General features: G+C 38.3%; 1 long non-coding RNA gene across 2 annotated transcripts in view; it reads right to left on the reverse strand.

Moving 5' to 3' along the window:
• Positions 1-16,567, reverse strand: part of LOC146433306 (uncharacterized) — a 31,670-nt gene extending 15,103 nt beyond the window's left edge. The window contains exons 1-3 of one of the 2 annotated variants that reach the window (XR_014854048.1): positions 16,541-16,567; positions 3,293-3,773; positions 1,341-3,082 (exon numbers count right to left, since the gene is read on the reverse strand). This is a non-coding gene — a long non-coding RNA (uncharacterized LOC146433306). Of the gene's footprint in view, positions 1-1,340; positions 3,083-3,292; positions 3,774-16,540 lie in introns of those variants that run through there. The other variant, XR_014854047.1, reaches the window with a different exon arrangement.
• Positions 16,568-16,774: the final 207 nt, after the last annotated feature.

Raw genomic sequence — 16,774 nt, forward strand, 5'->3', positions numbered from 1 at the left:
CAACTCTTTCTCTGCGTATGCAGTAAGTACCTTTTATTTTCTCTTCAGTATGAATAACACTTTTTTCAATCATTTCTCCAATCTGATTTCCAGTTCCACCCTCCAATATACCTGGAGCTCTCCCAGGCTCACATTCTTTGTGGTTATAATGAGTACAATTGGTTCTTGCACCCAGGACACTACTGACACTAATAGGTGAGACCAGACCACAGCACAGGTTCCTGCTTGGTGCAGATTTCTGTTTGAACAGTGTCTCATTGATAACTGATCTCCAAATATATTTTTCCAGCTGGGAAAATGCCCACCTTTTGGAAGGCTTCATCAAAACTATGTTTCCTTAGCTTTTTTTATGAGTTTATCAAGAGTTATCACACACCCCAAAAATAAATAAAGATAAAGTTTGGATGTTATTAAAAACAGTGTCCCAAGATCTGGACGGTGCAGGCCTGGCCAGTCAGGCCTAGGGAGAGGTTTCTGACTGACCAATCTGGGTGACCTTTGAAAACTCCATATATATGATGAAATCAAAACAATAAAGGTCTTTCCTTCTTGCCACTGAGAACTGAGTTCTTTACTCTGCTAGCTGCTCAACAGCGACAAGTTATCAAGAGAGGGAGAGGTTAAACTGGGTTTGAGATATTCATAAATTTTCCTATAAGACATTAATAATTCTTGATGAGGCCTGTGTGCATAGTGAAACAGTCTCAGAAGTCTTACCTAAAGCCAAGTTCCCTGATCATGTTACTAGACTAGTACAGCTGCTGAGAATATCCCTGTGACTCCAAGTGGCATGAAAGTACAGATCTACAGAGTGTATTGCAGACATGAAGACAAATGCAATGAGGTGGGGCAGAGATGTCACCTTCTGAAAGATGGAGGGACAGAAAACTCACACTCAGAACTTGCATGGTTCTATTCCAGCTTTTCTCTCATTAATCTTCAAACTCAAACTTTACTCTTAGGGATGTGAACTTGTTAATAACATTCAATATATTTTTACAGCCACTTGATTAGAGCTTCACAACACAACTACTGAAAGCATGAATAGAGTCATAATCTTTGCTTAACAAGGAGGCATATCATTTTTAAAAGGAAACTGCCTGCTCATCTATGTGGTTAATTATAAGAAAATAATTCTGTTAAGAAAATTATAATTTAAACTTCTCAGAAAGCCAACTCTTGACAACCAATTGAGCCTGTGTTTAAAGAGTAGAATCACAGAGATCGAAACTAAAATGTATACATTGGGAAATAAATTAGAGTTCAGTAATTAATGTGAATTGTAAAATCTTGTGTTACTCAATGACAGCAATTACCATTAAAAATTTTTATTATTCACATTTAAAATACCAGCAATCTAACAGGCCTCTAAAACATCTATTTTGGTTGCTAGTTTAATTATCTTTCAGCTATATAGTCATTCATTTCACAAATTAAAAAAGAAGACTTTACATACGGGGGAAAAGCGCAGTAGCATGGTAGGAGAATTTACTGGGGGGGACTTCAGGCAACCAATTTTAGTTCATTGCTCAAGCTGCCAACTTCAGAAAATTCAGATATGAGTTCCCAGTTTCAGCTATGAGGAGCCAGCCATGAACTCCTGATCCATATGTTAGTTTAATTGCTGTAGGATCACTCAGGACTGCTGTTGAGGCTGAAAGAAAAATTGCTTAAAGTCACAGATAGAAAATGAAGACAAGAATTCTCCTCAGCTGTTTGCTGAGGACATCACTTGTATACTTGCTGGTGCTTTTTCCTGGCATTTCAAGAAAAGATTCTAGCTCTTCAGAATCAAAGACACACTTCTTCCTGTTTTCCAGTTTTTTGTCTTTCCCTTCTGTTTTGATCCACCCTGCCACAATGACCTGATTTACCTTTCTGGTCATAGACACCACCACACCTTGCCCCAAGTTCTGCTATATTTTCAGAATTACACACTTTTTTTCCCAAAACTGATCTGTTAGTAAGTGGTATATTACCGGTTATTCCTTGTCAGAATATGTTTGTTATGTGCTAGTGTGTGAAAAGGGGGCTCTGTGAATTCACCCAAAATGAGAGTGAATAAAACTATCTACAGAGAAGCTCCATGAATGGAAATAAATTGTTTTACCGTAATGGTCCTATAACCCTGCTTTCATCTATTATTTTAATTTCACTTGAGTTCTTCAATATATCTTGCATTTTTACACATCTCTCACATGGTCAAGGAAGCCTTCTTTGCAAAGAGAAATGCATGCTTGAAATGTTCTTTCCCCCCACTGGGGATCCAACAAACATATTAATTACTTTAAATTAAAAGGAAACACTCAATAACAATGTATGCAGGGCTGTGTCTGCAGCAATCCAAAGTGGCAGATGGATTGGAGCCCTAATATGCAATTTCTCTGTACATGCAAGGTGCTGTGGGCCAGGGGAGCACCCAGGCTGCTGAAAGCACAGTGAGCACAGTGGAGCACAGTGAGCTACACTTGTTCCTGTAGGAGCCACTTGCACACAGGGGAAATGAAACCAGGGAGTCCTGGAGTCAGAACTCACCAGCTCCCTCCTCTGCCTCCCACCACAGAGGGCAGGACAGTGCAGGAAGGGGGAAAGAGACCAGAGATATTCAAACCATCTGAAATGAGAGGAATTAATAAATACCTGTCTACTAGCCTCAGACAATGTGTGTTTTACTGAAAAAAACATTTCTTGTTTTCCTAAAAAAACTCAGGGCCCTATGAAAGCAAAATGCCAGTAGAATAAAAGCTTCTAGGAGCTTGAAAGGGTCACAATAGAGAACCATGATAGGAGCATGAAGGACATAATAGGGTCAAAATCAGAGTGAGTGATGCCAAAAATGTTTTCTGTTTTCAGCAGTGTGTATTTCCAGATTTCATTTCTCCTCTTGGAGTGTTTCAGCCAAGAGGGGCCCTGCAGGAGCCGTGCAGGGAGGATGGAAGCACCTGCCTGCACGGGAAGGCCTGCGCCATTGCAGCAGACATCCAGAGGGAAAACAGATTGCTCGGCTCCACGTCCGATTGTCCTGCAGGCTGGGGCATTAATAGCATAAACAAATGTCCACAATAGCCCTCGCTCTTCTGCGCTGAAAGAAATAAGAAAAGACCTTTCTGAAGCTTCTAGGGAGAGAGACAAGGAGGGCAGAGCAGCTTCCCTCTCGCTCCTCTGACTGATGTCACCATTCCTGTGGCCAAAACATGTTTGTTGCTAAGCAACTATGTATATATTACACTCTTCTGCTTCCATTTGGGATTTAACATATGCATTTTCACTTTCATCTCTGATGCATACTTACATTTGTTTGCAGTGGGTGCCAGAGTGAATGGAAGCTGTCCAGTATGGGATATGCATAAGAACTGAAAGGCACACACGGTGATTTACCAATGTGCATCATTGTTTCGCAGCGTAGTTCAATGGGAAACCCACTGAGTGCCATTCACCAGCAGTTGGGACAATTTTTTCATTCAGGATTGATGCTGGTTGCTGTATAGCAGCTATTGGTTCAAGAAGTGCAGCAGTTCTCAGATGTCATGAGGAAACAGTGTGGGGATAGTCTGACTGTTAATTATTGAAGATGGATTCTTTCTACGATGATAAAATAGGTCTGTTCTTTCACCTGAAGTTTTCTGCTTTATGTGTAAATCCACTTTTTCCTGCACCTCTCCCACTTACTTGACAGGCAATTAAAAAAAAAAAAATCACCTTTTTCTTTTGAGCTGCATGCAAATGACCCAAATCAGTAGTACCCATCACTTGCATTTTTCTATGAATCAAATCTAAAAAGAAATTAAAAGAGAGTAAAGAGAAAGAAAAGGCAGGATATGAGAATTCATTTATATTACAAACATTCTGTAACAGAAGAAGAAAAAATCAGTTTTAAAAAACCACATGTCTATTACTCTGTAATGAAATTATAAGAGAATGCTATTAGCCATGTCTGTACGTTTATCCACATTGTGAGTTCAATAATTAAATTAGAAGATGTGACATGGAGTTTACTGAACAAAAATCCATGCTGTAACAAAAAGGGTTTGGTATTGTCTCTATTAAAAAGCATTAAAGAATAAAACACTGGAGGAATTCTTGCAGTCTAGATCATTTGGGTTTTGTTATGCTTTTCAGTTTAGCTTAATTTCCGACTGGAAGTTTCTCCCTAAGTGTAGTCCTAGGATTATCATCACATAAGGAAAAAAAAGTACTAAACTCAGTTTGCTACTGTTTTTTTTCCTACTTTCTCCTCCCTGGAAGCCAGGACAGGAGAGGGAGCAAAGAAAGGAGTCAAGGAAACCTTTACACCAGCCACAGCTGTTACACTCTCTTCTCTGAGGGAGGACTGGAGGATTTTTCTTTCCCCTGAAGCTCATGAAAAATGAATTTATAAAAAGGAATATTATATGAAAGCAACTTCCTTGCCCACTCGTATGCATTGGTTCTGGGCTATCTCAGTTGGAAGAAAACCTTTGCTCTGGGTGTGCAGCAGTACAATGAGTTAGGGTATGGTAACTCTCTCCCATGACCTCCTCTTCCACAGAGGAGGGGTAATAATGTTATTTTATGTGCTTGCCCCTTCTGCCCTGTGAATTTTCTGCATCCCAGGTCTGTGCAGGGCCTTCAGCTGGGGCACCAATGGCAAATCCATGCCATGGAAGAGTGCCTGTTACACTGCTGGACTGGACAAAACAGGCTACACTGTAAGCAACTGGACCCAGCAGTTAAAAAACAATTTTGTTTTTTTTATAAAAGAGGAAATTTGAAAACAATCAACTGCACTACACCTTTAAACTGTCCTGAGTTAGGAATCAGCTGCTGTTTGAAAGTTGCCTTCATGCAGGACAGTCTGCATTTATCATTCCCCAGCGGCCTCAGGTCCACACAGCAGCTCTCCAGGGAACAGAACTGGTGACACACTCAGATCACCTCAAGCTGATGCTGCATGAGTTAAACTGCTCTTAAGAGCTACAGCAATGTCCCTGCTTTCCCCTGCCACTGTACACATACACTCTCCAAAATTTGAAATTCACTGCACAGCTGAAGGACTGGCAGCAGCTTCTACATTTAACTTTTGATCTCTGGACATTTTGCCATCCTTTAGAAAGGCACTGCTTTCCTCATTCACATTCCTGGTGCATTTGAGTCTACCCAATATTAAAAGAGAGTCTAGCTTAGAGGATGGTGTATAATACTATGTACATTTATAGTTCTGCCACCATATCTAAGAGGATGACCAAGATTCCCTTTATATGCTTAAGTTTCCTTTAAAATATGAAACAGAAGAAGTAGCTCCAGTCAATGAATGTTATTTTTCAGCCAACTGAGCAGCATCTTAGCAATTTAAGTTGTTATGCACAGTGATATGCCCAGGTCACATCTGAAACTGGGGTTATTCTAGAGGCACATCCAAAATTACCCTCCATGCTTAGTGAGCATACCCCTCTCTTCCCCAAATTAGTATGTCACCTACTAATAAAATAACAGCAATATTTAGAGCACCAGTAAAAAACACTATTTCTTCCATTTCAGAAGTCATCCTGAAATGTTCAGCAGCAGAGGTGATTTTTCATTGTTTTCCCCCAGAGTCCACATTTGGGGAATATTATGAAAAGCTGAAGCTAACACAGATGCACTCATTCCAGGAATTCAGACAAAGTCCTGCCACTGCAAGTCCAACTGAGGCGAGGAATCTTTGTGGACCTTCCAGGAAGCTTGTGAATTTTGTTGCCAAGTTCAAACAGCTCTAAAATACATAAGGAAATGAGATCCCATGGTATTTATACAAATTCCCATGTTAGACATAAACGACTGCCTTTGTCTACTGTTCAACAAAAACACAAACTTGCATGAATCTTTCCCAAATGTAGAAGTGGTTATACCATTACAGAGCTAAATCTGGCAGAAAGCACATGACATGTGTGTGCAGAGACTGCTTTTGGGTTTTGGAAGGGTAAAGGTGTTGCTGTGATACTGCATTTTTAAATCTGTTTTATCTGCAGTTCCCTTCCTTTTAATACAAGTATATATATGTATATATATCTAAGAGAAAGTCACACAAAATCAATTATCACATAGCACTCTAATACTAGTTGTAACTCAGCAGATACACAGAATAGAATTTTTTTTTGCTTCTCATGTTTAACTCTTTTTTAAAAAATATCTAACAATTCATCCTGCCTTTAGGAAAATATTCATGAAGCAAAACTGGCAATAGAAAAATAATTATTTGAAAAACATTATATGAGGTGAGTTGTTGCTTCCCTACTGGATGCCAGTTTAAATTGAGCTAATTTGTTTTACCAGTAGCTTAAGAAAACCCCAGCACAGCAGCATGACAATTATATCCAGGTGCAAGGACTTAATTCAACAAATTCTAGGTGGATCCTTCCAGTCAGCTCAGTGGGCCCCATCCTCAGCTGTGGCTAAGAACAGATGCCCTTGGAAAAAAAAAAAAAAAACAAACAACTCTGTAATCACAATCCATTGAATCCTCGAACAGTGAAGCTGAAATGTGTCCAAAAAAAATTATATTTCTATGTCCAATGTATCAATTGAAACATGATTGAGAAACAAGGACATCTGAAGTAAAACAAACCTGAGTACACAGATGCTTTCTGCACCATTGTTACATTACAAATGCAGAAACAATAGCTCATCTACAAAATAAAATAGTTTGGTTCACCAGTTCTCTAGGATTTAGAAGTGACACCTGAAAAATCAAAGTCAAATCTAGCATTCCTAATTTGGGGAACACGTTAATAAAACAATCAAACTGCAGGGCTTGCTGTTTTAATTAGTCTATGTCTCAACATAATAAAAGTTAAAACATCTTCAAAGGCCAGAATTCAGGGAAGAATTCAGGCTAAACAAGCACCACAGAATTATAGATCATAATACAAAAAAATTAGATTTGTGGGGGGTCTTGATCCTTTGGAGCCAATAACTGCACAAGTATAATAATTTTCAAGCTTCATTTTTGACAACCTGCAGTAACACACTAATGGTCTGTTCCTGACTCAGGCAAAACATAGATTGAATTCAAACAGAAAGATACTTTTATAACACTTTGTTTACATATCATTTATTGCAATGGGTTAAGACCAGGAAACAATTTACATCTAAACCCACAATGTCACATGCTTATTTAATTGCTAAAATACTCCCAGATGTGTTCATGTTTTACTGATTTGTGCACAATGTACGGTTACAGTCAATTATTAGATTAGCAGGAACAACAACTAAAGTTCATAAATGCATTTGTATCAAAAATACTGTATATGGGTATGCATGCCTAAATGGATAAAGATGGCATTTTTCAGGAACTTAGCCTTATTTTGTTACCATTTTGTTATTGTCATCATAATTCATGTATTCCAACATTTGAACAATATTGCAAAATATATTTTCTCTCCTACAATTTTCACAATCAGGAGTTTACAAAATACGTCCCAAAAAATGCAGCATTTTGTGTTATTAAAAATTTCAACTTTAACTAACACTAATTAGAGGTATACCAGATGACTCTGATTAAACTAGTGGGTAGTGCTTATTCAGATTTAATGTGAGCAATCTGGACATTTTGAAAAACAGCCAAGCTGGGCTCAAATAAAAACCTGCCAAAAATCCAAACTCTGAATTCAGTCAGGCATGTAAGACTGGTTCCCATGAACATTAAAAATAAAATTAAAATCAGTTGGAAGTCTTGGTTTCCTTCAAACGAGAGAACAACCTCCCATACCCTCAAGAAATATTTGTGCACTGTACATGCTGCCCTTTGAAAGCCTCCTCTCAGCACCCAGAGCAAACCAGGGAAGAGGCAGCACAGAGAGGTTACTGGTTTTGTGGAGTGTATCAGCTCTGACATTGCTGGATGCTGGTTTCTAGGTGAGGGTGGAGACAAATAGGAAGAGGGCAGCTGCCAGTTGAAACACATTTTCCAAGACTGTCATCCAGAAATGGAGAGACATGCTTCTCTCTAGCTTTTAATTCAAAACACACTATATAGACACATATCTTATTCATCTGAACCTTTGAACATCTGATGTAAGGTGAGATTTAGGAATCAAACGTAGAGGGGCTGAGTTTTCTGCTGGTGTAAGATGACATAACCACTTCAGATAATGGACTTGTGGCTGCTTATAGGCACATTTGGATTTTATAGAGTCCTCCTCTCCCATATTGTTCACTTGCAGTGCATGTTTTCTATTTATGCTGGCATTAACTTTGAAAGAAAAAATCAGAATCTAACCCACTGTGAGATAGTGTGTCTTAACTAGTGCTCAAACACAGCTAAATCCATCAATTTGAGTAAATTTAAGAACATAAAGGTCTCAGGTCAAAATTCAATGGATATTCATCTCTTCTTTCACACATAGCTCCAAAATTCATGCATTCACAGATAAGAATACTGAAGATTTAAGAAAAGGGCTACTCTTATACTGCCTATTGCTGTATGGTGCAAAGCACAGAACTCCTCCAGGTGAGCTTATTTTTTAAAGCTGTATTTCCTTAACCCAAGATGCCTCAAGACAGGTAAGGACAGTACAGATGTTAATCCAAACCACCCTGAGCATATTAAGTTTTGTTAAAGTGAAAATGTGCTTTGTAAGGCCAAAGGGTCAAATATATAAGATGTTTAACATATCTATTTCCTACTGGTGAACAACCAAATTATTGAATTTCAACAAGACTTCTAAACTACACTGTTTGAAAAAGAACCATGCTCTTGATCAGTGTAGGTTTTAAAGAATTAGCGCTGAATTTTTTTTAACTCCATTTTAAAAATAAATTCCTGCCTTAAACAAAAGGCAAGATCTTGCTTTATTATTTTTTTTATTGGGTGCATGTTTTATGCTTTTTTTTGAATGGTAAGAGCATATTAGTCTATTGGAGACTCCCCACCTCTAAACCTCTTCATTCTGTTTGCAAATATCAGTTCAAAATTGAACAGGCACAGGCAGGAGATATTTTTATCTGCAGTATTTTTTAAAAAGTGAAATTGCTGAAAAAGAAGTTAGGGGTTGAGATTTTCAAATTCATATGAAATTAAATTTAAGCTCTAATTCTGGTTTGAAAATTCATCTGTCAAATAAGAATATTTAACAATAAACTCATATCTCTAAAGTAGGTTTCACCAAAAATACATAGCTTGTGTAGGATTAGCTTTTTGCTTATTACTGTATCAGTCTGTTGAAGAAATGTTTTAGAAATAAAACATGTTCCTAGTATCTATTTTAGCCTATATTCCACAATGGATGATTACATCTCTAATCATTATTGGTCATTGGTCATTAATTTATTTCAGAGTACGTACCTCTGTGGGCAGTAATTACTGCACAGCCTTCAAAGAGATATCATTAACAAAATGAGAAGATAGAAAATATGTTCATTACTGTAAATGTTCTACTGGTTTCTCCCTGGAAAAAAAACATGCCTGGAGATTAAGATCATCTGTAATTTTTCCCTAGAAAATGTCAGGTAACTTTTAGGAATGAAAACTAAAGAATGTTACAGAGCCAGGAAAGAGGATGACTTCCAGCAGTTTCAAGTTTCATTTTAAAATCCTACAATTGTGTTCATGAACCAAAGTGAAAACAAATATTTCATTGAGTCTAATTCCCAATACTTTCAGGCAAAAACCCTTTTATGTCAAAGTGTGATAGAAGCAAGAATTTTTCAGACTCTGTGTTTATCCACAGTCCACCACCATTGAATCTACCCAGGTATAACTAACAAGGGTTATTAACAAGGGTTAGTGGGTTGGATGGTTAACAAACCTTTGCAGAAGGTTTGCTGTAGGTAGATGTCCATGTAGGCTCTGTGAACAGATGGATTTCACTGGTGAAAATACTGTTTGCTGAAATTCAGAAGAAATATTTTCCAGACCAAATTTTCAGCAAGCACTAAGATTTGATGGAAGCATCATTTGAATCTGCTGTGTGAAGTTTTGCTGTCCCATAGCTTGGAGTTCAGAGCTGGCTGTTTTCAAAAGGTTCAGAGCAGGTTGGGGTGGGTAGGAACCAACCAACCAACCAAGCAAAAAACCCAAACCTAGGCTCATTAAATTTCTTGACTCATTTTTTCTTAAATGCAGGATTTCTCAGACAATTGTTACAAAAAGATAGGGAACATCTTTTTCTTGTTTTCCCCTAAGATAGATGGTTTAGCTTCCGTTTCTTCTGGAACATTGTATGAAATAGCATATCAGGGAAACTGATTTAAATCTGAACCTTTTCAACATAAAACACATTCACAAACAATCATCTAAATAGGCATTTCCTGCAAAAGCAATGGCACCAATGTCCTACACATGATCTTATTTCATAGCCTGGTGCACAGACTTGCATACTCATGATCTACGAAGCAAAAAATAAAAATAAAAAAATCTGCCTGTTGAAAGTGTGTAATTTGCATGGTGAGAAAATGCTGATAGAAAACAACATTGCCAGGGGTTCGCCTCAGTCTGGTCATTGCCTTGACCATAAACTCTTCAGGCTTCCCCAGGTAGATTTTTATTTTTAAATTATATGGAGAGTCAGAAAGGGAGGTGATTTTTACACATGATCAAGAGCACATCAGCAGAGACAGGAAGGCAGAGGGTGACTTTGGATCTACAAGAATGCTCCAGCAAACACTACAGAGTCATTCTGAATTTATATTTCTTGGGCTACACAGGAACTGAATGTGTGAATGCCTGTGGAAAAGAAAGCAAACACAAAGCCTCATGATTGCTGACATGAGTGTGCAGGATTCATCTGAACCAACATTTGCCAATGTGGTTTTTGAAGTATTTACCCAGCACTGTATGAGACACCAGAGTGACTAAACTAAACTGAAACAATCATTTCCCATACAGCAAAAGTAAGCACCCAGTGGATATCTGACTAGAAAATGTACTATGGCACAACACAGTGTTTAGTAGGTCATTGTGACTCTCTTAATGCCTTTAACAAATCCATAAATTGGCTATTCAACAGTAACTGAGATAGATCAAAAATTTTACTTCATACTCAGAGTCCAACTTCCCTTCAAAACTGAGCAGATTAAGCACCATTCGCTGGTGTCCTTTCTGACAGCTCCACACTTGAGTGGATCATATTGACTAAACATCACAGGCTAGACAAATTCTTAGCTTTTGAAATAGCTTGAGCTCAGTTTTTAAGCTCTCTGACATAGCAGTCAAAACTCCACTAACATGATTTACAGTTAAATTAAACATAAAAACATCATCATTAAAATAACTGTGATAAGGTTAAAACCTAATGCCTCAAACGCTTTCTAAAGGCAGCCAAATATATAAACACTTTGGTCTGTGGTGCCAGTCAGTACAGAAACATAACTAAATACACTGTTATGCAGCATGCATGAGTTGCAGGCTTTCAATATGTTATAAAATATTCACTTTCTTCAGCTTCATTCCCTTTTCTCCACATTCACAATTATTCATGCACTTTATCTGTTGATGTTTTATTTTAAATGTAGAGCTCTAGTAATTTCTCTGTTCCATTTCTAGAAGTGAGATTACGAGAGATCAGAATAAAGTGCTTTGATTTTTAGAGTACTGAGTAGCCAATAAAATCAATTTCAGTGAGAGCTCCAACACAATGCAAAAAAAATGCTTTTGTACTTTTCAAAAAAATTAAAACAGTTCCCTAACAAAAATGTTTTCTTCCATAGTTTAATCAAAATGTGAAGAGAAAACATTATATTCCTATAGATTCCTGCCTCACCACCTACCTTGTATAACATTTACGCCTGAGGCAGTATGAACTTGATAATTCAAATACAGTCTTAATACTCTGAAATCCTTTTAAAAATACTTAGATGGCCTTAAAGAGATTTTATTCTCCTCTCAGGGAGAAAAAAAAATCCCCAAACAAAAAGCAAGCACCTTAAATACACACTTGGTATCCCAAATTATCTCTTCACTAATATCTCAACAATACCTTGGTTTATGTTCAATGCATCTGGTGAAAACATGTCTTTTCTCCAGTTATACTTTGTCAAAAATTCCAGTCCTTTGTACATCATTATTAAGGAGGAATGACCAGATTTAGTAGTAAATTGCTTCTTCCTTCCTTATGCCCCAGATCTCTCCCCATTTTCAACAGGTGAAGTGAAACATATTGAAATGCTCATGGATATTATCAGCTGGAAAAAGTTGTCAAAATAATAAAATACTCACTTCTTGCAAGCATTTTTCATCAAAGCATTTTACAGGTGGTTTCATCATTCCCACTTCCTCTAATAGAGGAACCAAGATGCAGATATGATAAAGATGACAAGCTTACAGGTCTACATCAATGTACACTAGCTGAGAATCAAAAATACTCTTTAAATTTCCTAACTAAAAGCATAAGTAGGAATCATCAAATGAGAATGAGTGCTAAGACAATGACCACGTATACAGGATTTGAGCCAAGTATCACCTAGAATATGATTGAAGTCAGGGAAGCCTGTCCTGGGGAATGCAAAGACAGGAAGAGAGAGCATCTTCCATGGGCTCTTTTTATGAGTGATGAAGATGAGTCCTGGTTCTGATCTATCCTCAGCATGAGGAATACAGATGACAGCTTGCTACAGCTCCCTCAAAAACAGTCAGATGTTTTCAGCCCTCTCCAATAGTGCCCAGCTCATTGGAAGGACATTCCAAAATCTGTCTTTTCCAGCAGATGACATTTTGCAGGTCTCTTCGGATTTCCACAGCTGAAGCCAAGCATCAAACCTTTCAGCAGTAATATCGTCACGGTAGCTCTTAAGGGCCCCACACAAGGAGGCACTACTTTAGTGTGCTGCATTTTCATACTCTTCTCTGTGCTTTGGAACACTAGGAAATTACCTGAAAAATTATCCTGGATCTGCTTCCTTCCTGGTGAAATCAAGAGGTATTACATCAGCTTTCCCCATTTCTTAGCACACAAATTCCCTTTCAAGTTCCTTCAATGGTTTCCCCTTCACCTTTTGTATCGTATTCTAGTATTTCATCTTTACTTCAAGGCACCACACTCTACCAGTCCTTCCTGTGTGTCAGCTCTCCTTTCCTCATAGTAAACCTCCTGCTGGCTGTGCTCTTCTCACACCACTTTTCCTAATGCTTCTTCATAACCTTCTCTCATGATTTTTCTTAAATGCTGCCACTCTTACACAGAAAATCTGTTCCAGCTCTTGAGCACCAAATACTCCTTTCCACTGAATTATTTCTATAAAATATTTCTTTTCAATACTTATAAAAAAAGGTTTAAATGTGTACTGCAGAAAGATATTTGGGGGATTTATCTGTTTGTGAAAACTGGGTTTGATATACAGTTTAAAACAATTGTGGAAATTGGAGAACTTACGAAATATGCTGAAAATGAAAGTCAAAGAATAAATGTCTATGTAACACTTCATGAAAAAGTAACCAATAACTGAGGGTGCTACATTACTAACACACAGATTAAGGTAAAATAGTATTTGTTAGGGAAAACTGTGCTTGCTCCACATCTAAAATATCATCTGTTTTGAGGTAGTCAACATCACTTGGACAGGAAGTCTTGGAGTTATGATAGTACCATGAGAATATCACTCAAGTACTCGGTAACAGTAAGGTCATTCACACATAAGGAACAGAAAACAAAAATAATGTAATCTATTCTTTCATCACACAAATCCATGCTTCTCCTACACTTTGGAAACAGTGTTTAATTATAAGCCCTCCACCTGGAAAAATGTCTTAAAACTGGAAAATATGCAGAGAAGGGCAGTAAAGGTGAATGGTTTCTATACTAGGGATAACTCATTCAGCTAAGACTTTTCTTCCTGGAAAAGAGATGGCTTAGGGGAAAAATTATGAAGGTCCACAAAACCATGAGCAACCATGAGACAGAGATAAATTGCTGTTTCCTTTTTTCAATATGGGACATGATGGCCAAAGAAGCCAGTTGATCCCAATTCAAAACAAACAAGCAGTTCTTCATTCATATGTAGCAAAATTATGTAAATCCTTGCCAAATGATGTGGCAGAAACAAAACTTTACTGGGTTCGAGGGCAGGCTTAATAAGTACTTGAAAAGAGATCTGGAGAGGGTTAGTAAACAGACAAGCCACAGTGGTCTTGAAGTTCCTGAGCCAGAATAGTTGGAAGCCAGGAAAAGTACTCAGCGGACAGATTTTACACATTTGCCTTGAGCATGCTGTATAATCTTCCCTTGACAACCAATTTTGGCCACTATTACAAAAAGAGTAATACTAGACAAGCCCTCGCCTGAACTGCTGCAGTTGCACCTATGAAATTACTTCTGAACATTATTAAAAAAAAACTCAGGACACACTTCATGTTTCTGAGCAATGCTACATCTTGAAAAAGCATTATCACAAAGGGAGAGAGGAAAGAGGGTGATGTTTCATTGGGCTGTGCTATGATCCAAGGGTGACTGAGATTTTAATAGCAGGAGGCAAACTGAATATAAGTCGGTTTAGAGATAATCTCACATGTACAAGACTGCTTATCTAAACCATTCCTGTATGTTAGATCCAATTTGGGTTTTACACAGTTTAAGGCTGACTGGCGCTCTCTCAATTTTATAATAGATTATGCCTGGGATCATTCAGAAACACACTAGATGTAGGTGAACAATCCCTTGGCTTTGAGGGAAAGCTGAAGAGCTGTGAGGGAGGTTTTGAGTCTCTGCTTACCCTGTGTCCTCAAACATTCCTGGGAGACCGCAGTGGAATAAGGTGCTCTCAGTGACCTTTTGAAAATCTTGACCAATAAAAAAACACAGGCTGCCATCAGCAGCCACATCACTTCTCAGTGTTCTGTTTGCCACTTAAGTGAATAAGTACCATCTCATTTCTTGTTGCATGCATCAGCAGAGCACCCTATCAGGGATTAATAAAGAATAATCCAGCAATAAATTGTAGCCAGAGAATCTGGAACAGATTTCATGGGCTGATGAGACTTTGGCTAACGTACAGCACTCACAACACTTGGAACATCTCCTGTGTCAATGATTAACACTTCGCTGAACATTCTGAATACATAAGGTATTTCATAGGCAATAGCTGACCTTAATGAGGGCAAAAGATAAGTGAGATTTTCAAATCTTGGGGGGGAAAATGGTCTGAGAATATTTCAACCGTGACAATGCCCTGAGTCAACACATTTTGTCTATAGAAGCAGGACTCTACAAAAATCCCTTGTGAAAGGTTTCAAAATACCAATAAAAGTCAACTTTTATACAGCAATACTTAGAAAAGTCTTGGAGTGTGTGAGTTACATGGGGAAGATGCACACACTTCCAGGCCTTCACTCGGATTTGATTTTAGCACATGCTAAAGTATGTGCTAACTGGAAGCCATAAAAGTATGGCACATTACAGCAACCTCTGAATGCCCTGCAGAGCACACAGGTGAGGTTCATGGCTCTTTTCTAGACTTGTGCAAAGCATCCCAGAGACCCCTATTGTCTACATGAGTAATGTATGATTGCCAGAATGAGGTGCTAGACATAAATGTGAACTGTTCTTCAGACACAACATGCTATTTAGATGGACGTTGCTGAATAAAGCCTGTGGTATCCTCTGTCAGGATTCACATTTCAACTATAGCAGAGCTACTGCCAGAAGAGGAGCAAGTGGGTGTAAATAGTTCCTTACATATACAAACCATTTCTAAAGTAGGTTAGAAATAGAATATATTATAACTAAACATATTGTAATATTCAAAATAGAGTGCTGATAGGTATTAACATCCTACATTTACGTAGAATTTCTTACCCTGAATAAAGCCTGTTTCCTCAGGTAAATTACTGTGCTTAAACCTGGAAAACCTTGAGGCAGATGGAGCTGAGGAAGGAAACTTCCTCCCTCACTGCAGGTGAGGAAGGGAAAAAAAAATATGCTGAGGATCAAATCAAGAGTCAAAGCTAGTTCTTGGAGAAGGTGTTACAATACCACTGCTGTCCCTGTAGAACAAGTTGCAGATTTCTGACAATACTCTGATGCAGAGACAGAGAAAAAGAAGGGAATCCCACCCAGAGGATAAGCCAGGCCTTGATAAGCCCTGTTGTTAAAAGCACTCAAGTGTCTGGGGAAAGTAAACAATCCTTCTACTGTACTCAACTGAAAAGCAAACAGGTAAACTGCAGATCTGAAAGCTGTGACTGCTTAAGATCTCACCCTCCTGTATATATAGACAAGGAGATTTCCTCCAGCATCCCACACACTGTGGGATTATTCCACCCTCCTGCCCACACCCATCCGCTCATCTTCATCTGCTGCAATGGGCTGAGGCACATCTTCCCTCCACTGATGTCCCTTCAGCTCAAGCTGTCTTGCTGCCCTAACTTTACATCCAAGCAGGGGTATTACAAAGGCCCATTAAAAGTTAGAAAAATAAAGGATTAGAAAAATAGGAAGAGAATGCTTTTTCTCAAAGTCATGGGAAAAAAAAAATTTAAAAAATCTAAAAAAAACCATCTTCTTTCTTCCCCAGACATTCAGAAGAAAACAATATTAAGTATTTACCCATCTAGTCATTCCTGCCTAGGTCTTCTCACGGCTACAATACCCACCCTAAATTACCTCCTCCTCCCTGAATCACAGCAGGATTTAGAGTCACCCTGTGGTACCCCCCTTTGTAGACTGGTGGGTGAATCAATTAAATCCCCACAGCTGGCTACCCTGAAAATCCCTGCACTCAGTTCAGGCAGCTGTGGACCTCCTCTAGCAAAAGGGAAATCATTAACTCCTTCCCAACCACCTCCTGGACATTGGTTTTATAACTTATTTCATACACCATAATTACC

The sequence above is a fragment of the Lichenostomus cassidix genome, chromosome 9 (genome assembly GCF_008360975.1).
Source record: "Lichenostomus cassidix isolate B80296 chromosome 9, HeHo_3.0, whole genome shotgun sequence".
In the NCBI taxonomy this organism is placed as follows: Eukaryota; Metazoa; Chordata; class Aves; order Passeriformes; family Meliphagidae; genus Lichenostomus; species Lichenostomus cassidix.